Here is a 21,338-nt window from a genome sequence, read left to right as displayed (position 1 = left end):
GATGTGAGGGCTTGCTGGGCCAAACTTGAGTGAGTGGCACAGTGACCTCATGCTCCAGGTCACAGCGCCACTCGCATGAATTTAGCCCGGACAGCCCTCCACCGAGGACCGAACTTGGCGGTCACACTGCCCACAGCAGGGAGCCAAGCTCAGCCAGCCGCAGGAGCCAACATTGTAGACTTAGTGTGGAAAGAAGCAGACAAGGCGTTCTGCGCACATCCCTGGTGGCCCAGGACCCAACACACGTGGTCTCTTTACTGGTCAAAATAGATCAACATTTGCAAATGGGTTCTTAGCCCAGAAAAGGTTGAGAACCACTGGGCTATGACACTCAGCTGGGGCACGTGAGACCAAGTTCAAAGCCCTTTTCTTTCTGTTTCAAGGAAAGGGATTGATCCTGTGTTTCCCACATCACAGGTGAGTGCTCTAACTCTCTACCCTGCTATAGAGTCAGTCCCTCTTTCTCTGGTTCACTGAATCTTTAATTATTTATACAAAGTGGAACAGCTCCACCAGGAGAGAGTGAGCTAGAGACTGACTATAGCTCAATGGTTGAGGCACTTATCTGGATGAGAGGGGAACCAGGATCAAGACTCTCCTCTGAATCAGAGAGAAGAGAGACTTGAATTGGGATCTCCCACATCCCTTGCAAGTGCCCAACCACCAAGCTATTTTCTTTCTCACCAACTTGGACCTGAAGAAATTTTCAACAGAAAAGTTTTTGCTAAAAATTTTTGACCAATTCTACATACAGTTTTTTTAAAGCAAAATATCAATGACTTAGAACAAAATAATTTCAGAGAAAATATATCTTAAAAACAATAAACCAGACTGTATGCATATCGAGCTTTTCTCCAAGGCTTACTATTCCCTGGATATAGGATGGCCCACTTCCTTTAGATTCCCTCTGCAGATTATTTCTCTGTGTGTGTCCGCCTGTTTTCCTTAGAGAAGGCTTTTTAACACTTGGGTGTTCTTTTCCCAGGCTGGAAGCCTGAAAACAGTATCACTTCCACCTGAAGTGCTGCATCAGTGTTGTAATTGCCCTCTTTCTGCTGGGAAGTTCCTTTCTATTGAGCCATTGTGTTGCCTTCATGTACAGTCCTCATTTAACTTGGAGTATTAGAGATGTATAATAAACATTCCACTACCTCCAGTATCGGTTAGATCAAATACTAGTGCAGGATATTGTACTAACCTACCACGTTGCTACAACTTTCTAACTTGCTCCCTTACAATATTCATGCCATTATTAAAGTTCACTGTTCATATATGAATACATATCAGCTCCACATTTGTCACATTTTTCCTTAACAGTAAAACTAAGGTTTTCAATATTCCATTTCATAAGATTACTACTATCATGCAACAAATGACTGTCAATCTAAAGGTGAAAGGCCTTTTTAAAATCTGTTTATCATCAATCACTAATATAATATAAATTTATTTGTGTTGTACATAAAAGGGGGCTCATGTCTGTCTCTAAAGGTATAGAAGACTTGCTCAGTTCAATCTGATGTGATTTTGCTGTGTGTGTCTTTAACTACTATCTTGACAAAACCAGTTTTGAATTCTCAAGTAAAAATATGACCTTTCTGGTTCACTTTTCCCCAGTAATGATTGTACAATTAGAACTTGGTGAATTCTATTCACAATGTACAAGCCAGAAAGAATCCAGTTAACTTTGATAGGTTTGTTGTCTCTGCAGGTCTACTGGGAGTATATGGTGGTGAAAATATATTTGCCTTTGGGAGCAGATCTATTCAGTAACACCAGGGTATTTTGTATGGTCATTTTTTGGTGATAAGTTTTTGTTGTGGTTGGTTATCTAAAGTGTTGCCAAACATATTCTGTCATTTAGATTGTAGTTTCTTGGGACACAGACTGTCCCGTCTTGAATATCTGAAGTATATCTAGCACAATATTGGTGTTTACCATAACAAAATAATTTTTTTTTTTTAAATTAACCTATATGTAACCGCAAAATTCCCACAAACTGCGATAAGGTAAATTTTAGGGTTACTCAGGATACTCCTGTGAATGAAAGACAGACACTAGAATGGATTTTAAGCAGCAGACTGCAACTTTATTAAGTTAACACTAGCTAGGGGCAATACATGTCCAGCTATCTCATATAAAAGGCTTTTAACTGGTTCCTGCATGGAGTTTCAGGGCTTCCTCCATATAGCCTATCAGTCAGTCTACCCTAGGAGTCAGCTCATTCTGCATCCTCTAACCCTTCTCCCTAGAGACACAAAGTCCACTAGCAAAGTCCTTGGTCTTTTACGTCTGAGAGCTGGCTGTTAGCTTTTATCCACTCTGGACTGCGACAAACGACACCTTTCTGTGTTATCTCTTAATATTAGGCTTCTAAATCTTTACCCCCAACTGTGCCTCCACAATGCTGCAAGGAAAGTGAGACCAACACTGGCCCTCTGCCAATTTGGCCCATCAAGAAAAAAATTTCTTCCTCATCCCCTGAAACCGGGCCTCAGTCAGACCCATAGCACTGTAGAAACAGGGCTCCCTAGCTACACTAGAGGGAGGGCAAGTCAGCTGGAGAGACAGAGACTCCTTTAGTGCAGGGAAAAGGTTAAATAATTTGGCTTCACCCCTCTCTTCCTTCCCCTCCTCCCAAATCTGCTACCATCCTTTCCACCTCCAGCCAGCCACAGGGATGCAGCAAAACTGAAGCGGGGAAGGGGCCTAGGTCCAGCAAGTGCTTTCCTCCTTCACCCTCCTTCATGAACAGCAAATTCCCTTTTTTGGTCGGGTCAGCAACATTCCTCCACAACCTGTTGAGACTACAGGTGGCGGGATTAACTTTTTTGTCATATGCTCTTATCCCCTCCACTTTCCTTCTGGGGACAGTGCAATCCCGCTGCCCTCTGACCAAACATCCTCTCCTCCTCCCGGCTCCGATGTGAGATTTTCATGATCAGAAATCAATTTCCAGTGATGCATTGTTTCTGGAAGCATAATTTAGATGGGGGCTAATTCAGGCCTGAGGAACAGTGATATAAGCACAAGGAATGTAGACAGTGGCCCTAAAAACCTTAAGCTTGAATAACCCCTTCCTGCATATTCAAGACAGCTGACCACCGCCTTCTTTTTCAAACCAGAATAGTCTATTTTACTTCACTGTAGTCCTCTATTTGCAATGTACTGTTTTGAAGGCAGTTTGAATTATTTCACCATTGGGTTTTTGAGTCCCTGGACTTCCTGAGCCAACACTTGGTGATTTTTTGCACAACATTGTTAGTAATGTTTTGCTGATAATAAACATGATTGGGCTTTTTTATCATCACTCACTGAGGTGATTCATTTAATTCCACTGTCTTCAGCCCTAGAATTAAATATTTATATTAAGCATGAATAAGCAGCCTAAACAATTACTCATCACATCAACAAAGTACCATCAAAATGCCACAAAACAGCAAGCCTTTTTTCTTTTTAAAAATAAAAACAAGGTTTCATACCTAAAAAGGATTTTACTTTAAATGTTTATTACTAAAAAATTGCTTGATTTTTACCAATGCCACTTTGAAACTGAGAGTCTTTCAGTTGCTGTAGTAATGTAGCAGTAAAGTCCAGCAATGATGGAAGTTTTTTTTTAAAAACTGTTCCTCTCTACTTGCATGCCTTCTCTCAGCTGTGACTTGTCCAGGCTTGACCAACATTAAATAAATATCTCTAAAATAAAAATCCTCTTTTCCTTTTGCCCACATGTAAATTCTCACCTCTGATCCCCATTATGTGTCTTGATTAGTGGTTCATTGAATAAATTAGCTTTGCTTTTTGCCTGCCTTCTCTCAGGTGGAGATTCATGACCTCCCCCTCCTCACGCTCAGCCCCAATTGTTTATATATAGAAATTCTTCCTCCATCCCTTCTCCTTTTAGATACTAGTTCCCACATTATCCCTGTTAGAGGTTCCACAGTTTACAAAAATATTTGAAACCTCTCCAAGTGTAACTGCCACTTCTGATATTTAATAGTTTAATTCTAGGTTGACCCAAACCATGGCCCTGCAGTTTAATACCCTGCAACTATAGATGTTACAGAATGTATGTTTTGAAGTAACTCTATCTTGAACAATCACCAGGTTCTTTTGGTTGGTTGGCTTTTGGGGGGATGAGACCAGGCTGCAGCTCTTGCTTGTGTTGAAATCAGCAGTCTGTGTTCAATTCACCTGTTACATGGATGCACAGAAAAGAGATAGTGACAGATAAATGGAGTGTTAGGCCTTCACTTTATGTATGGCTACAAGTGACTGGTTCATGAGATTGTTTGTTTGAATCTCTCTAGGATCAGCTAAAGTGGCTACACCTGTACCTGCAAACTCTGGTATGCAAGATACTCAACACCTGTGAAATTGTAATGCTTGTTCCCATTTCCATTCAATCCATTAAACTTTTACCAGATAAAGAGTTACTGCTAATCAGCAAACTCTTTTTGGTGAAGCTGATGTGAAGGAGTGGCAGCAATTCTGGACAAAGCACTCGGGGACATTTAAACATTTTTTCAATGATATATTTCTGTGATCAAGAAAGCAATTTGCGATAGGGGTCCAATTGTGTCATTGGGAGATAGAGGACAGAGGAAGATTACCAGTTTGACTTTAAATGCACGGATTTAAATGCATGGATTTTTCAGCTGAAAGGAGGAAGACAGAGGAAGAGAAATTTCTTTTATTTTAAACCCGGATTGGCACATAGGGCTCAAAGCTGGAAGGAAAAGGGCAAAGGTTAAACCATTATTTTTTTTATTTTACGTGATGAATACATTTGCTGTTTGAGTATTGGATAGGAAGATGCTTGTAGTCTTGGGACAATGGAGGTGGAGGGAGAGGAATATTTCTGTAAATCTAAATAAATCATATGGAGGTGTTTATATTTGTAAGTATTAGCAAATAATTTTAATTAAGCGGTATTCAGGAATTTAGTGAGGATTATCTTGTTTGGTTTGAATGAAAGATTTTATTTTGTAATGCCAGCGCTGCTGTTTTAATGCAGCAGAATTGTTGCCTGGACTTCTGACCTATGAGCTTCAGGCACTGGGAATATAAACTCAACAAGGGTGTCTCCTTTAGTGTGGCATCTGAGATGGGACCAAAAAAATTGGTCTAAACAATGCAACAGGAGGGAACAAAGCTTGTCATATTTCCCTTCATTTCTTCCACCAGTGTGAATACACATTGATTTGTCTGTACTCTGTGAAATCTTTTATGGCAATGGATTCATGTTGTGTCATTTTCTATACTTGTTCTTTCTTACAAGAATGACACATCAGAATTCTGATGGCCAGCGGGGACTGTGAATGAAGTAATATACTGCACTACTTGTAACCTGTAAACATTCTGTAATTAACTAGATATAATCTTTAAATAATGGATCAAAAGGTTAAGTTTGCACAGTAGAGCTCTCCCTCACGTACTAATGTAAGAGAGTCTGGTGACAAAGATTACAACAAGAACCAAAGCAAGCCCCTTTTTGGAGGGACCTTGGGGATGGGAGGGGGTTGCAGCATAGTGCTGGCTCCATCAACCACTATGCCATCCAGGAAAACTCCTAGATGAGGGCAATTCTCAAGCGACAGTCATGCCTTTATGACCCTTTCGACTACAGGAGCAGCCTAAAGGGACCTTGGTGTGATGCAAAAATAGGCCTTTTCTTGAGCTTTTAACATAAGTTCTGGCAGTATTTTAGAAGTATGCCAAAGTTAGCCCACCATAGTATGCGCACGTGCCCCCCCCCCCCCAAAGTGGTTGAATTGCCGCTGATACCTCACTTGCTAGGTCCTGAGGGATGCATTTAGGTGCCAAAACAAGTTGACCTGGTTGTTCATTGTTTGCCAGTAAAAAGTAATGAGACTATATAACTGATTTGTGGTACATAAACTTTCCCATTTTTTGCTAAGATTGCAAGACTGTTCCTTTTTTGCTATTATCTTGCCCCTGGGAGCAGCTGCACCATCAGCATCTAGAAGTGTGATATTTTCCATATATATATATTCATAAAGTGAGCAGTGTGTTTTAATATCTTTGCCTTGTAATTATTATTATGGTTTTTGTCCCTTCTATTTAACCTCTCAGTATTGGAGGAATTATAGATCAGATTTATTTAGTGATTCACTTAGTGACAGACACCTAGAAAATGTGCCTTACCATTTGAGCCTTTGATAGTGTTGTATATTTATTATCTAATAAATCTACCTGTTATCTGTGACATAAAGCTGTCATATGGTTCAAATCTTCTCTTTCCAGTTGCAAACAAAAACTGAGATTGCAAATTTTTTCTGACTACTAAAGATGGTCTTTTCCTAGATTTTTGTTTAGTCAATTTTATTATATCTACAATACTCAAAGAACATGACACATGTCTGGATAAAAGTAAGGATTTATTGAGGTCTCTACTCTTTTCTGTGTGTGCAGTAGGAATAGCACTGAAGTGTAAACAGTCTTACCATAGCAATAGTACAAGTAGATCCTCACATGTCTTTGCAAATGGCTTATAGCAAACCTTGCGTCCTTCAGACAGCAAAACAACCCTTACTTTCTGAAACTGTAATTTAAGTCTGAGTGAATACTGGAAGAATTTGATAGTGTTGGCTTTCTAGCTCTCTGGTTAGAGGGTGACTCTCCAAATGCACATACATTTGATTTAGTTCAGACAAGTATCCAGAAGTCTGACTCTTTCTACCTCTTGGATCAGCCTAGAAATCTCTCGTGGATTCTTGCAAGATGTCAGATTGTAGCAGAAAGACATTAGGGACTAAAATTAATGGGTTTATTTATTTTTCCTTCCTTATTCCTCCATCCTAACTTCCTAATTTGAGAGTGCAGTGTGTACAGGCATGAGTCCTTGAACCTTTTGCAAAACGTTCTTGTGAAGAAGCCTTCTCATAGCCTATTAGCAAATCCCTGTGTAACCATTGAAAGAACTATTGTATCCAGGTGATCCCTCATCTGGGTTTTCTTTGAACTTTATTCATGGTGCCTAACCCAAAGTCTGGAGAGGGATTAGGGACTGGTAGTCATTTTTGTGGGGCCTGACAGACCTGACTGAGTCAGGAGTAAGGACTGACAAAAGGGTTGACAGGGATGCTGAGGTCTGCATGTTCAGAAGGAAAGTGGAATGAAACATATAATTGGTTATTGTGTTTGTGTGTATTATGTTAATGTAAATTTTTATGAAAAATATTTTGAGTCTGGCCAGGTGCTGTATCCTGTCTTTCCTGATTTATTGCTCTAAATTAATTTGAGGCTGAAGGCTGTGTCCAGGGAGAGTGACTATCTCTTCCTTATCGAGGAGTTAAAGGCAGGGCCCTTTGTCAAGGAGAGCAGGGTTACACTGGATAGGTCAGAAACCATGTAGCATTAAGTGTGGTGTTTGGTGCTGCAAGGAGAACTGTTCTCACAGTATTGTGTTGCTTCCAGTCACCACTAAAACAAAGAAACAGAGATTTGCAAAATAACGCCAAAAAGACAAAGAGCTTACTTATGCCGTTTTGATTCTCACAAAAGGCTGGGTAGAGTGTTTATGTGATGGGTTGGGTCAGTTCTCATTATTACCAAATTTGTCTACTCAGTCTTAACTTTAATGTTTTCTCTGTGTCTGCCACTTTACCTGATCAGAAGCTAAACAGTCTTCTGTTAACCTCAGTGAGCTTTGGAGCAGGCCTTATGGAAGAACATTATCAGATATAATAGCAGATTTGGTACCAACATGGGCCAGAAATGTGTCTGAGGTTTGGTTTGGCAGATTTGGAAAAGGGTTTTAGATTCCCAAGCACATTGTATTTTAGTAGATTAGAGACACACTATTGCTGTGTGACATCTGAGAACAATACCTTGTAATATGATCTGATCCATGTGAGCTGACCCCTGCACCCCAATACACCCCCCAAAAGAAGGAAGCAGCCTGCATGGATCAGATTTCAGGATTGTAATCTTATACGGTATCTAGAAAACATCATGATGAACTAGACAATAAAATGTTTTACACCTACTATAAGAATCAAAGTAGATTTCATAAACACAGTGGAATTAGAGACTCTACCTTCATAGCTAAAGAAAAATTTTAGTGTGACAATGCTTATTCTGCAGTTCTTGACACTTTCGGTATTCCTAAAGTTAAATCAATAATGAGTATTCCTTTTGTTGTCAGGTTTCTGTTAGGCTAATTAAATTATTTCCGTCTCATCCTGCTGAAATCCAATTGAAATACCAATATTTCCTTAAACAGGGGGTCAAATATTGCTCTTGTTTATACCCTTCTAAATTCATACCAGTGGAGTTGTACAGGATTTATACTTGTGTACCTGAGAGCAGAATCCAACCCAGTAATTCTCATGGGTTTATCAATTATTCATTATTCAAATATGAGTCGTCTGCCTGTATTTGTAGTGTTTGCTTTGTTGATACAGCAATATTGTAATAATATATGATTTAACTCAGTGCATGCTGTCTAAATTGAATTTATGCTCCAATTAGAGATGGACTTAAATGACTGATAGGTCTTTAGGCCACATGTTTGTGGACAAACAACCAAATATTACTATATTTATACCAAAGGAACTTCAATTCAAATAAGTGGGGAATTTGTGTATTTTACTGCATATCTATTATGCTCAGTAGGTCAGGCAATCAAGCTTGTAATTAGATTGAGACTGATCCTGTTTCTAGTTGAAGTCTATATTGCCAGTTATTAAAGCAATATAAAGACCACTAGATGTAATGATGTATTTCAGTGTTTTGGATTCAAATAAGTATCCAACACTTCAGATGCTTATTTGAAGCCTATCTGAACCCTTTGGTTGGAAAGCTCTTAAGATCAGGCTTTTTTACATTTCTGGTGCAGCTGGAAAAATATCCTTGGATCCCATCAGAACCCAGAAGTGTGGAGAAATGGAAAATAATTTGTGGTAAACTGTTAAAGGAATGTGTTCACACAAAACTCAAGCTGAACTTTAGTCAAACTCTGATAATTGAAGACTCTTATGAATGGGTTGGGATAGTTTCATGCAGGCCTATTTGCCCATTGTAGCCCTTAGTGTGATGTACCCTTATTTGCATTAGCAGTAATGCAAGAAATCTACAGGCCTGTATCCTGTAAAACATTGGCTTAAGCAAATTAGCATAAGTGAAGCATAGGCTTATTATCTCCTTTAGCATGGATAAAGTGGCCTAATGATAATCCTAGATTTTGGGGAACTGGAAATAGCTGCTTAAGAGAAAAGTTCTCATAAAATGAGACTGGGCAAACTGCAGGAATACTGAACTGCTACTAAGCTTGGATATTGTAGGATAGGATTGTTGGTAGATATCTGACCACACACTTGCTTTAGTAATGTGATAATGAGTCAATAGGGAATAACATCATAGCCTGTAAAGGAAAGACAGCCCAGTATTATGAGGGTGAGGCAACTGGATATGGCCAGGGGAGGCTGGGTGTTTGTATTAATGTTCATGGTGGTTCCCAGGCCCTATATTAGCAAAAACCCTCATAAGGAAGGTAGCTAGTCCTCCACCCTATATCTTCAAGCACTGGGGATATGAACCATCTGACCCATTTAAGATCTCCAAGAAAGAGGTTTCAAGTACATATCTGTGAGCATATGCTATGCAAGGAATAACCATTAATTTCTCTAGTGCTCTATTATTTCTGTTTGTTTATGTGATTTAGAGCTTTGGGTCTATTAATTATATTAATGGTTAATAGATGGTTAAGGTTGTGTTTTGCTCTCCTGGGAGTCTTTAAAGATATTAAACTTGTCAGTTTTGACTCCATTGTGTCTGATTCTGGGAGAAGAACCTTAGTACTCTCCTCTTATTAGCTGAATACCAATTGGCGTTTAGCATAGGATAAGACTTACACCATCTTCTTCTCAATGCTTTTTGAATCTTTGTCTAACTAGGTAAAAACGCAAGTGTTTTAGTTCACCAGTTTGATGCTGTAACATAGTACAGAAAAAAATCATTTTGACTCTCTAATGACATATTTTCTCTCATTGTATTACAAAGGTAATCTAGGGTCAGTTCTAACCAGGTGTTTACTTGGGAATTCAGGTTGGTATGCAAGTATAGTCCATTCAATTATGCAGTTATATATTGGGTTATTTACAGAGATTACAGAGTCAAAGTACAAAAAAGAGTGACATCAGTTTGTACATCACTTGGAAGCATTTTAGGTGCATCTATGCCGTGTCCTGGATTTACAATACAATGTTAAGTACTGATTGATACACAATAGTGAGACTGTGTGTGCAGCCAAATTATGTATATTTGTGATTTAGGATGGCTTCATACGTAGAATCATCATTGCCTCCATGGACATGAGTAATAGATTTTTGTGCATACAGGTAAATGATAGGTTCACCAGAGTATGAAATGTAAATATCATATATAAAACAAATGCATCCTAGTGAGGTTGCAGTGGAACTGTATGAGTGTTGTAGTTTAGTGTTCTCACTAGTAGTAAATAATAGGTCTTCAAGGACTGATTTGTTCTTGAAACAATCCTGAGATTCTGATCCGAGCTACGATTTGTTCCATACCCTGTATTTCTTAAAACATTAGCTGTATCTTAAATGTAAATATTTTTGTATGAACCATATTGTGTGGATGCATTTTTTTCCCCCCTGGTAGCCGTTAAGAATTTGGATAAATATCACTTGGAAAAGATAACAGCAAAGACAGGCGCAGGTGTATAATTTAGTAGTAACAGTGATCTCAATAGTTGAAAAGGAGATGGTTAGTTTTAAGAATGGTGTAGGCTGTTGTCATACAAGTATCTTATTTCTGGGTGAATTACCATTACCTGGCATCAGAAACATTCTTTATTGCATTTACATGACTCAAGGTCCTGGATTACAAAGGGTAGATTTTCTCTTACTGTCATGACCTCAGACTTGAAATTGTTTTGTAACCAGAAATAAATCTAAGCCCTTGTAATGTGCTACAGACTGACAATACCCAGGTGTTTGGGTTGAGCGATGCAGTATAGCAGAATATCATCTGTGCACTATAAGCATATTTTTTGTTCCACTGTATATCTGTGTTTATTGTGTATCCTGCTAGCCATGGACTTCGTTGCTAAGGAGAGAGTAACAGTGGTAAATGGGGCTTCTTCGTTAAAGTCTAGAGAGTTCTGAATTTAGGCCTTTCACCTGGGCGGTGTAGGAAAGGTAGCTTAATACAAGGCTTTGATTCATCAAACAAATTCATCTTTGAATCCCATATAGTGTAATATCACAATGGATGTAACTAGAACGCTATCAGGCTTTTTAAAAATCAGTTACCTCATAAAAAAGGAGGAACAAAAACAGGATAAAGCCCATAGCAACATAATTATTCTTACCATCTGCTTGATTTATGTCTACTTTGAACTGCTTGTATTTTAGAAAGGAATCTGTTTTCCATCTTCAAAAGGATGAGAGCCAACATCCCTCAGTTGCTAATTTTTAGCACTTAAAGGCTCCCTTCGGCTGCTGTCAGCTACAACTTATTGCATAGGTACTTTTCACTAAACCCATTATAAAGTGATTAGCCTTAAGGAAGAGGTCCTCCAATGTTTCAGCCTGCTCACATTATATGCAGCTTTGCAGCTGAATTCTGCACTGTCATATCTTATCAGATGGTGAGCCTAGAAAGAGTTATGGAATTTAACAGATAGTTTGTTAATAGTAATGCTGTCACTTCTAGCTATAGCTGTTCATAAATATCAGAGACAAGGTGGGTGAGGTAATATCTTTTATTGGACCAGTGAAAGAGACAAGCTTTCGAGCTTACACAGAGCTCTTCAGATGAAGAAGAGCTCCATATAAACTTGAAATTTTGTCTTTTACCAACAGAAGTGGGTCCAATAAAAGCTATTACCTCACCCACCGTGTCTCCCCAGGTTAGTAAAATGTACATTTATGTGCATTGCAGTAGTGGTGGCTAAGAGTAGATCAGGTATAGGGGGGAAGAGTTCTAGTGGGGTTAGTTCTTTGCTACCAGGAGAAGGGGTAGACTTCCCCTCCCCTCCTCTCTCTTTTTTTAATTCAACCAATTAGACAGAGGGGCAAGTTAAACTTGGCAGGGTGAACCTGTTTCTTTTTGGGTTCAGGGCTCATCAGAGACAAACCAGCGTTACAAGCTTCGGAAGAGTGTTGTACCTCTTTAAGATACAGATTTTACCATACCCTGAGATGAGAATTTTTTTTTTCCTTTGGAGAAAAGATCTTCCCGTTTGTATTTGGTCATGTACTCAAAGGTAAATGCCTGCATGACAGTAAATCAATGAGGGTCAGACTTAGTTATTTACCTGAAGAATAAGGGTGCAGAGAGCAGGCTAGTGTGGCTTGGTGAAAGACAAGAGCTTTCCTAGTTGATGTCCTCACTTGTCATTGCCTTATTTGCTTTCATACTGTACATCTCAACTCCTTTTCCCTATATTTGTTTAAAAAAGTCATTGAAGCCATTGGTTTTGCTAGCCTTAAATATTTCCAGGAGTTCAGATCAAGCTGTGGTGTTGAATTTGACTCAGAATGTCCGTGTTTCTTAGCACTATTAAATGTCTCTGTATAGAAAGCGCAGGAAACACCACCCACCGCATCCACAAGTGGGGGAACTTGATAGGGCCAATAGTGAAAGGTGGACTGTCCCAGTAGCAAGCAAAGGAGACCCTTGCCAGGGGACAATAGGTAGCTCCTCCCCGTGGGAATCTCTGGCACTCATTGGCTAGCTGGAGCAGAGGGGTGCTGATTGGAATTAGCACAGTGCAGCAACCATGTGGAGCTGCTTTGGGTTCCGTTCCAGCAGCCGATCCAAACTAGGAACAGGAACCAGGCCTGATAGATACTGCAGGTCCTGCTGATCGCCTGTTTAGAGGGTTAGGAAGGAATGTTTTCTCCCATGAGGCAATTGATGGAGGACATGGAGTTTTTTGCTTTCCTCGCAGCACCTGCAAGCCACAGTGGGTAGAATAAGAATGTGGTAAGTATCTCACTGAGATACTGGGGTGGAGTTGTTTATTCCTCATATATCGCAGCCCGTTTCCACTGTCTCCAGTGTTAAGAGAATAAAATGAACAGTTCCCAGAGGTAAAAGACATGGAATTTTGGTATTGGGGCTTGGTCTCATGTGATAGGGTCAAACTTTGTGGCCGTCATGGGCCAAGGTCAGACCTTGTGGCCCTTGCAGGCCGAAGTCTCCACCCTGCTGCACACTCTGTCCCCCTCACAGGTAGACCTGAGCCCTGGGGCATAGGCTGGGAAGAGTCTACCCTGCATTATAGATTATATGGTAAGGTGCCGTGTAAACCCCCACTGGAACCTATTAAATGTCTGGTATAGGAGAGAATGGACGATAGGTGAGTAGTGCCCCCTCCCCTGTAATTTTATTTAAGTGGCAGGCTGCAACTTTTATTCTATGCATGTGTTCGTCCTAATTTTGCTGCTGTGTCCACATCAAAAGTTCCTGCAAAAACATTGCTCGTAAACGGACTCTTCACAGTTCCTAAAAATATGCTCATTTTGCAGAGCAGAAAAGAAACTGAAATGTGAGTGGTGGCAACTGAAATCCCGAACGAACGGTATCCTTTCCTGACAATGAGACTCTATACAAGGGCAGCTCTTTCAATAAAAAAGTTAAAAGTAAAATATCCCTTTGTGCCTCAAAATCCCTAATTAATTACAATGGAGTTATTGGAGCTTGGTTCTTTTTAGTCTTGCCAGCCAACAACCTTGGAGCTGAATAAACTGTAATTGACTGCTGTGGAGTGATTCCAGGTAAAGAAAGCACCTTACCTAAGAACTTTGTAAGGAGCAAGAAGGATGTGTAAAGCCACAGAACAGAAAGTAACCTCATGCATCTGTTGCTTTATCATATAGTGTTGATATGGAACACTTAGCATGTACAAGTAACCAGGGTCGCTATTTGTAGCTACATCATTTGTCTGGAGGCAAAACTAAATGTAAAGTGAAAAATGTGAATCATGAGAAGTTTTTCATTTTCTTCAGCCATATGACCACTGATTTGTTCTCTGATTTTAAAAAGAAGAGGGGAGAAGGAAGGAGAGCAGCATAAGCAAAGGAGGGATACAGATCTTTTAAAGTGACTCAAGCAGACTTATCTGGGAGCATTCTTGATGTAAGTCAGCTCACCTTTCCTGGCTTGACAGCTTGTAGAGTATGAGCACGCACTTGAGTGAATTTCAATGGTCATTTGCTACTGCCTTCACTATTGCATATGTACAAAACAACACTGTACTTCTGTCTATTTCAAACATTAAAAAGAGCTGAAGTATTTATTGACTAGATTAGTTTAGAACCAGACAAGCTCTAGTGTGTCATTTGGAAAGAAGAGGATGTGTCTTGCTTGAAGACTTTTTTGTTGCTTCAGCGTTGGCCTAGTGCAATGCAGCTGGAGACAAATGGATATGCTTGAAAGCCTGAGATTTTAACCGTGCTGATTTTGTCAATATTTGTCTTGACAACCAAAGAAATTGTTCCTGAGCTTTACTTTAAGGGTGCTTCAGTGGTGTCAGAGGGTTAAAGTAGCAAAGCAACAGACAGAGAAACTTAAGGAGCTAGTGTGTAAAACAAATCACTGCAGGTTTTTTAAACATTACCTGAATATGAGAACTGACCTGCAAGGTCTGTGTTCTGTCATTTTTATGCTACCCATAGCAGGAGAAAAAAAGCCAGTGCTCATGTCCATCACCCTGGGTTTCCTGAATCACCTTTTTTTCTTAGTATGTTAAATGTTGCTCACATTTATCTCTGAAATGATAGAAATTAAAGCCTTTGGGGGGATTTTATTTACAGCAATTTTCTTGAGATAAAAATGTACTGCACCTGTGGTATCAAATTCTAAAATAAGTTAAGAAAAAATTAAGCTCTGGATGTATTATAAGTCTAAGCAGATCTTTTAAATCTTGTATTGACTCAGGAGGATCAGCTAAATAGAAAAATAAAAGCATTAAAATGCTAAGTAAAGTATGACACGTTCTAATGCAAGAACAAGGCCTAGTGTTCAGAAATTCAATGATAGTATTGTAATTTATTCAGTTCTTTGGGTTTTTTTTTCTGGTTTCATACTTCCTACAAAAATACGTTCTTTACTTATTTCCAATGGCAGCAACTATACAGATTCTCCAACATTGCTGACACACTCTGAGATGGCTTTTCGTAAATACGAACTACTTGGGCAAATATACCAGGTGATAGATTTTTCATACCATGACAATGTTTCCTAATGTTCAAGGGAAACTTTCCATTTAAAAGCCAAAATGAGCCAACATGTCACCTTACTTTTTTTTACCTGTCAGTGTTAAGTAATCTTTTGCAATCTCCTGATTAGATTGCTTGTAAAATGATTTATTATCCTGTTAGTGCCCATTTATAGATCTGTTTCTTTTAAAGTATGCCATTATATTTATGTGGAAGCATGCTTCCATGTGCAACCTGTGGCTATTTACACACTATTAACTCTAACCTTTGTCATATGTGGAGATTGACATCTATTTCATACATGCAAGAATCAAGGAAAAACCAATTTAAAATTAAACACCTATTTCCTTTAGACTTGTTACAGTGGTTACTACTGAATGCTTTTTGAGAACATAACTTAGTCCCATAGTTAGATGAGGATAATAAATGTGATATCTCAAATACCCTGGGTAAACTTTAACTTTTTATTGATAAAACTGAAGATGACATACAGTGTTTAACTGTTCCAACTTCAACTTACTTGTAGGTCATGACATGATTAGAGCTTGAGAAAAAATTTTCAACAAATGGGAAATTCTGAAAACAAAGTATTCTGGGGGTCACTGGAATTATTACGTCAAATTCAACAAACATAATTTCAACCCCAAAAAAACCTGAAATTTTTTGCAGAAATGTCAAAATAGTTTTCAGCATTTTCAGAACAAAAATATTGATTCAAAACAACATTTTTGTTTCAAAATATGGACTCGAATCAATTTTTTCATTTTGAAAATGTCATTTTGAATGAGCACTTTTGTTTCAAATTACTTTCATTTTAAAACGTTGATTTGAATCAACGTTTTAGTTTTTAAAATGTGGGTTTAATGTTTTTTCCGTTTTTAGCATTTTTTGGTTTGGCCTCTGAACCCAAAATTTCAATTATTTGTTCATCTCTAGATGCTACCATTTTCAAAACTTGGAGATTGGTTTCACTTCCCGTGAAACTGTTTCCATGTAATAATGCATTAATAGACCTTTCTAACATCATTAGTGTTGAAGTTCTTAAAGAGTACAAAGAGCCATGACTACTACTAGCCTTTTGTTTCCCTTTTATGTGTAGTTTTAAAAAATTAAAAACACAAGTTGAAGGCACTTCCTACTAAAGGTCAAATGATATGATCTTTATTTGGGATTGTTTGCAGTCACATGATGCCTAAAGTATGTGATCATCTTAGTACAAGTGTAACTAGGTAGGCTGTTACTCATGTAAAACTAATGTCACCTTGTGAGTGAATATGAGTGCACCCCTATACCAGACAACCATGATTTTTCTAGTTAATTTGAATGTAATGGTCTTTGTGGGAAGGGAGTCTTCGCCCATGACCAGCTTTTTAAAGAAGAAACTTGAATACAGTGTCAACCTAAATTTGAAACTAACTTCATTTTGTTTTCCTTTTAATCACTTGTAGTCTGTTGGCTTGCTTACTCCAATACTTAAGGCTCAATCTTTCAGTCTTTACTCGTTAGAGTAGTGAATCAAGGATTATACTCTTCCTTAATTTGTACCTATCCTTCTTCTCCTGGATGTACCATAGCCTAAGAGTTGTAGTATTTTTGGCATCTTCTCATTGTATTGGTCTTAAATAAATGTGTTAATATGACAGACACTCCTCTAAGAAAGTGCAAGAGATTTATAAAGAAAATATTTCCAAAATACTTTAAACAAATGCAAATAGCTTACCAACTGTACCATTCCACCAGCCCAGCAGTTAAAAGAGCTGCTGGTTTTCATCCTACTTTTCAAACTATCTTGTGAAGTGTAGGCCATCTGTGTCCTCAACTTTGCATCATGAGTCACTTGTTTCTATTCACGTAATATTTAGCAGCTGTCTTTTTTTTTTTTTTTTTTTTTTTTTTTTTTTTTAACGTTTTCCACCAAACTTTGGTAGCATAGAATTACTGGGGCTTTGTTTAAACCTTCACATGCAACTGCCAAGCAAAATTCAATATGATTTTAAGTCTGAATAGCCTAAACTGCTTATATTTTCACTGCATCCCCTGTGTGCTCAAGTTACTAAGAGCAGAGTTGTAAATATCTGTAGGACTTCAGAACACAGTTTTTTACTTCCCAGTGGTTTTCACTTACTTGTATCAATGTAGGGCATGATGTCTGCATTCTTCATGGTTTTAGCTAATGAAAATATTGTAAGGGGGAAGATATTCCATCTCTCAAGGTGATCAGAATCTTTCTCCCTCCCCGACTTTGGAAAGCTTCAATGAAGGGGAGAAGGGAAAACCAATGACTTTTTGGAGACACATGAAAAACCAAAATCTTTTGGTTGAAAAGTGGAACAGCTACAGCAGAAAGCTTTTGGCTGAAAGTTTTGATGCCTCATACTTTCTCCTGTGTGTGTGTGTATAGTACGTCTCCCATCATGGTAACCTCTCTGGCTGACCCAAAACAGTGTATCATGGGAGGCCCTGGATACATTACATCATGGGAGAGAGAATTTGGCAGGGGGACTCTCCCCATTGAGAAGAATAGGGGTAGGAGGTGCTGTGGTAGCATTTTTAGAACTGTGATTTTTGGTTTTCTGTGCTAAAAACTGAAAACATTCTGGTTTGGGGTATTCAGATTTTCAACACAAAGTGGAAAGTTTCTGCAGAAACCAGACATTTTTTTAGAAAAAAAATGAATGTTTAATCAAAAAACAAATTTTCTTTTGAAAAAACAGGTTATATAAAAAGTTTTCAATCAATCCTACTCAATAGGCACACAAAAAAGGATAGTAGCTGACCAAAGTGTACAAACCTTCACAGGGGGTTGTGTAATCATTTTTCTTAGTTTGATTCACGTACGAGTTCACAAAGACAGATTTGTTGAAAGCCAAAATGAAACTCAATTTGAAACAATCCTTCTTTCAAACACAACCCAGACTCATCCCCTTTGTGGTGTTTAGCTTATTAACCCAGAAACTGACAATAACAAAATTCTGCTCAACCCTGTCTTCAGACTGCTCAGCTCACATACTAGATCTGAATTCTAGAAAGCCGTGCCTCTCTCTCTTATATCCTGCTGGGGTATTGAACCGCCTACCCCAGTCAGTTACCATAGCCCCTGAAACCCTTTCCCAGAAGGATCAACATCTGTTATCTGAGTGGGGTGTTTCAGGTAAATATTGACAGCTTATTGTACAGAGTTTCACTGCTTTTGATTAGAAATTAAATGAAACTCTGCCTTTCACCTAGTTTTGATGTGAAAGAATAAACTTGCAACTTAGGAAACCTTTCAGTGAAGCTGCCAGCCTGGTCTACACTTGCCTGGAAATTCGGCGGCAGTTATGCAAGCTACACAGAGTAGCTTGCGTGACTCCCGTTGACTGCTGTACTTCCATTCTGCGCTGTATCTTCACTGCACTGCGCCGACGGGAAATGCATTCCCATTGACGCAACGCTATGCCATTTGAGGAGGTGGTTTTACTAGGTCGAGTTCCTGATTCATTGAGCAGATCTTCACTGACCGCTTAATTGATCCAGAAAGATCGATCTGACGGTGGTGACTTTGCCACCGTCAGTGTAGACATACCCTTAGTATTGCAATTAAACCTGAGCCTCACATAGTATTTGGGTCTCTTTTGTTCATGTTTCACACTGCTCCAATGACAGGGTTTTTTTGTACCACTTTCCACGGTGCTAAGGCCCTGTCTACACTATGAGTACTACAGTAGTACAGCTTCAGCAATGCCACTGTAGCACCATAGAGTAGATACTTCTTGCAGAGATGGAAGGGGTTTTTCTGTTGCTGTAGGTAATCAGTGGTAGCTAGGTCATCTGAAGTATTCTTCCGTCACAGATTAACTCAGCATAGCTATGGTGCTCAGAAATGTAATCCCCCCCCCCCCCCAATGCCCGAGCACCGTAGCTACATTGACCTAACTTTAAGTGTAGACCAGGTGTACATTAAATGCTGTTCATTAATTTACTACAGTATATCATTGGGTAACATACTTGCTTAAATTGTCATTTTTATTGAAAATATAATTCAAGAATTTGAACCAAATATTTTCTAAAGCCCCAAGCTTCCATTGGGATCCACTAGTATGGATGTGTGGCCCATTTGTGAAGTCTATAGTGTGGCTTGAGTAGCAAATGAGGTCTGCAGAATACTAAAATGTGACATCATCTCCCATCTCTCTGGAACTGTAGGGTGAGGAAGTCACAACAAGCAATTTGTTGTCAACAAAGGAAACAAAATTACATGCAAATACTGTGTTTCTGTGCTTTTATTTAATTCTATTTTTTCTAATATAAATGTATAGGTACATGAGCTGTTGTAGCCCTCAGGCAACTGGCAAATTTTGAGTACCCTGACCTAGATCAATCAATATTACCCGACTAGTGTTATAAAGCACACTTAAGGATGTTTTCTTTTCTAGTGGGAATGCTACACTATTTCTGTTTATAATTTACTCCACAAATTTGTTTTAAGTATTCTGGCATTTCTTTCATCTTATCATGAGATTCTACTTGAGAGCAGAGGGTGTACATCTTTATTCTTAGGAAAGAAAAATTACTCTTAGTTTTACTTTGAGGCATCCAATGATATAACTGAAATGTCATGAATAATTTAACCAAGCATTGATGCAAAATCCCCTAGAAATAATCAAGCAACTTCAGTTGTTGTAAATAAAAGCAATTTAAGAGTACATTTGATAGATTTTCAAATAATTTTATATATCCAGTAAATTAGGATGGAATGATATTCAGGTGCATATGGGACATTCCAGATAGGATTGGAATGAGGAGCATACGCCCTAATGCAGGCTACTCATTTGGGAATAAGAGTACCAAAACTGATATCCCACTCCAGCTAATACATGGCAGCAACAGGAGCATTGGATGCAAAAAGCCCAGAGCCTTTCAGCTTTTAGGGAAAGATTTTGGAAAGTGTCTGAGTGATTTAGGAGCACACGTCTTTTTGACTCAGTGGTTTTCACAATCTCCCCCTTATTCCAATCACTTTAGATCTGGACAAATTAGTAGTAGTAAAGTGAGCCCTTTTTCTCTTTTTAAACAGAATTTGATTTTCATTAGTCATATTAACTATTTGTAATTATTACATAGACTGTATGAGAGAACAAATTTTAAGCTTAAAAAGTTTTGTGAACAGTTCACTCAACTGTTGGTGGTAGGTTTTTGCTGTGCAATTAGTCACGTTGGTGCTATTCCCAGTTGGACAACTGAAACTCTAATCTGGAGACCAGCAAGTATGAATACCTTTTTGTTCATGCATGAATGTACTTCTTAGTGCATAAATTTGGGCATTCATATGAAGAATATTCATTCCCTAAAGGTCATGTTGACAAAAACCCATTTGTGAATAGCAGATAACAAGGTGTACAGATAGGTTAACTATTAGCTATTTTGAATTCATATTTGAATCCTTCCTGTGCCATCAAACATCACTTAGGGCACCAGCAAGGCTTCGCTATCCTTGTCTATTCTGAGCTGTTCTTTGCATGTCTTGCTTGTTAAGTCCCATAAGTTTTCCCTTTCTAACTTTTGTTTGATGAAGGGCTTCATTCAGCCAACCTCTTTTACCTGTTCCTTCAGCTGCCCAGTGGCATGCTTGCCAGAGGAGACTCTCCGGCTTCACTCTTAACACACAGCCCCAATATTTCCATTTTCTGTTCTGGGTAAATTTGAAAAAAAGGGTTTGATGAACTCTGACAGATCTCTACATTGGTTATAAATTCATTGTTTAATATTTAGTATTTTCCCGAGGCATTTGCTTTCAAAGGCATTTAAACATCTGTCTTTACGTTTTGTGGATTCCAACTTTCACATCCATATGTTAAGGTGGGAATAACATTTGAGTTGAAAATTTAATTTGGTCTTTAAATTGTAGATTTTTTTTTGATGATCAAATCTTGTTTAAGCTGGTGAATGAAGCTTCCATCTTCCCAGTTAGTGACATTATTTCTTAAGGTGTAAATTTTTAATGGTGAGAGTAATTTATCATTGGCACAGTTTACCAAGGGTCATGGTGGATTCTTCAGCGCTGATAATTTTTAAACCAAGACTGGATTTTTCTAAAAGAAGTGCTCCAGGAATTATTGTGGGGAAGTTCCGTGGCCTGTGTTA

This window comes from Emydura macquarii, unplaced genomic scaffold (assembly GCF_026122565.2).
Source record: "Emydura macquarii macquarii isolate MOO-44397 ecotype Brisbane River unplaced genomic scaffold, CSIRO-AGI_Emac_v2 contig_1253, whole genome shotgun sequence".
In the NCBI taxonomy this organism is placed as follows: domain Eukaryota; kingdom Metazoa; phylum Chordata; order Testudines; family Chelidae; genus Emydura; species Emydura macquarii.
This window is presented reverse-complemented; position numbering follows the sequence as displayed.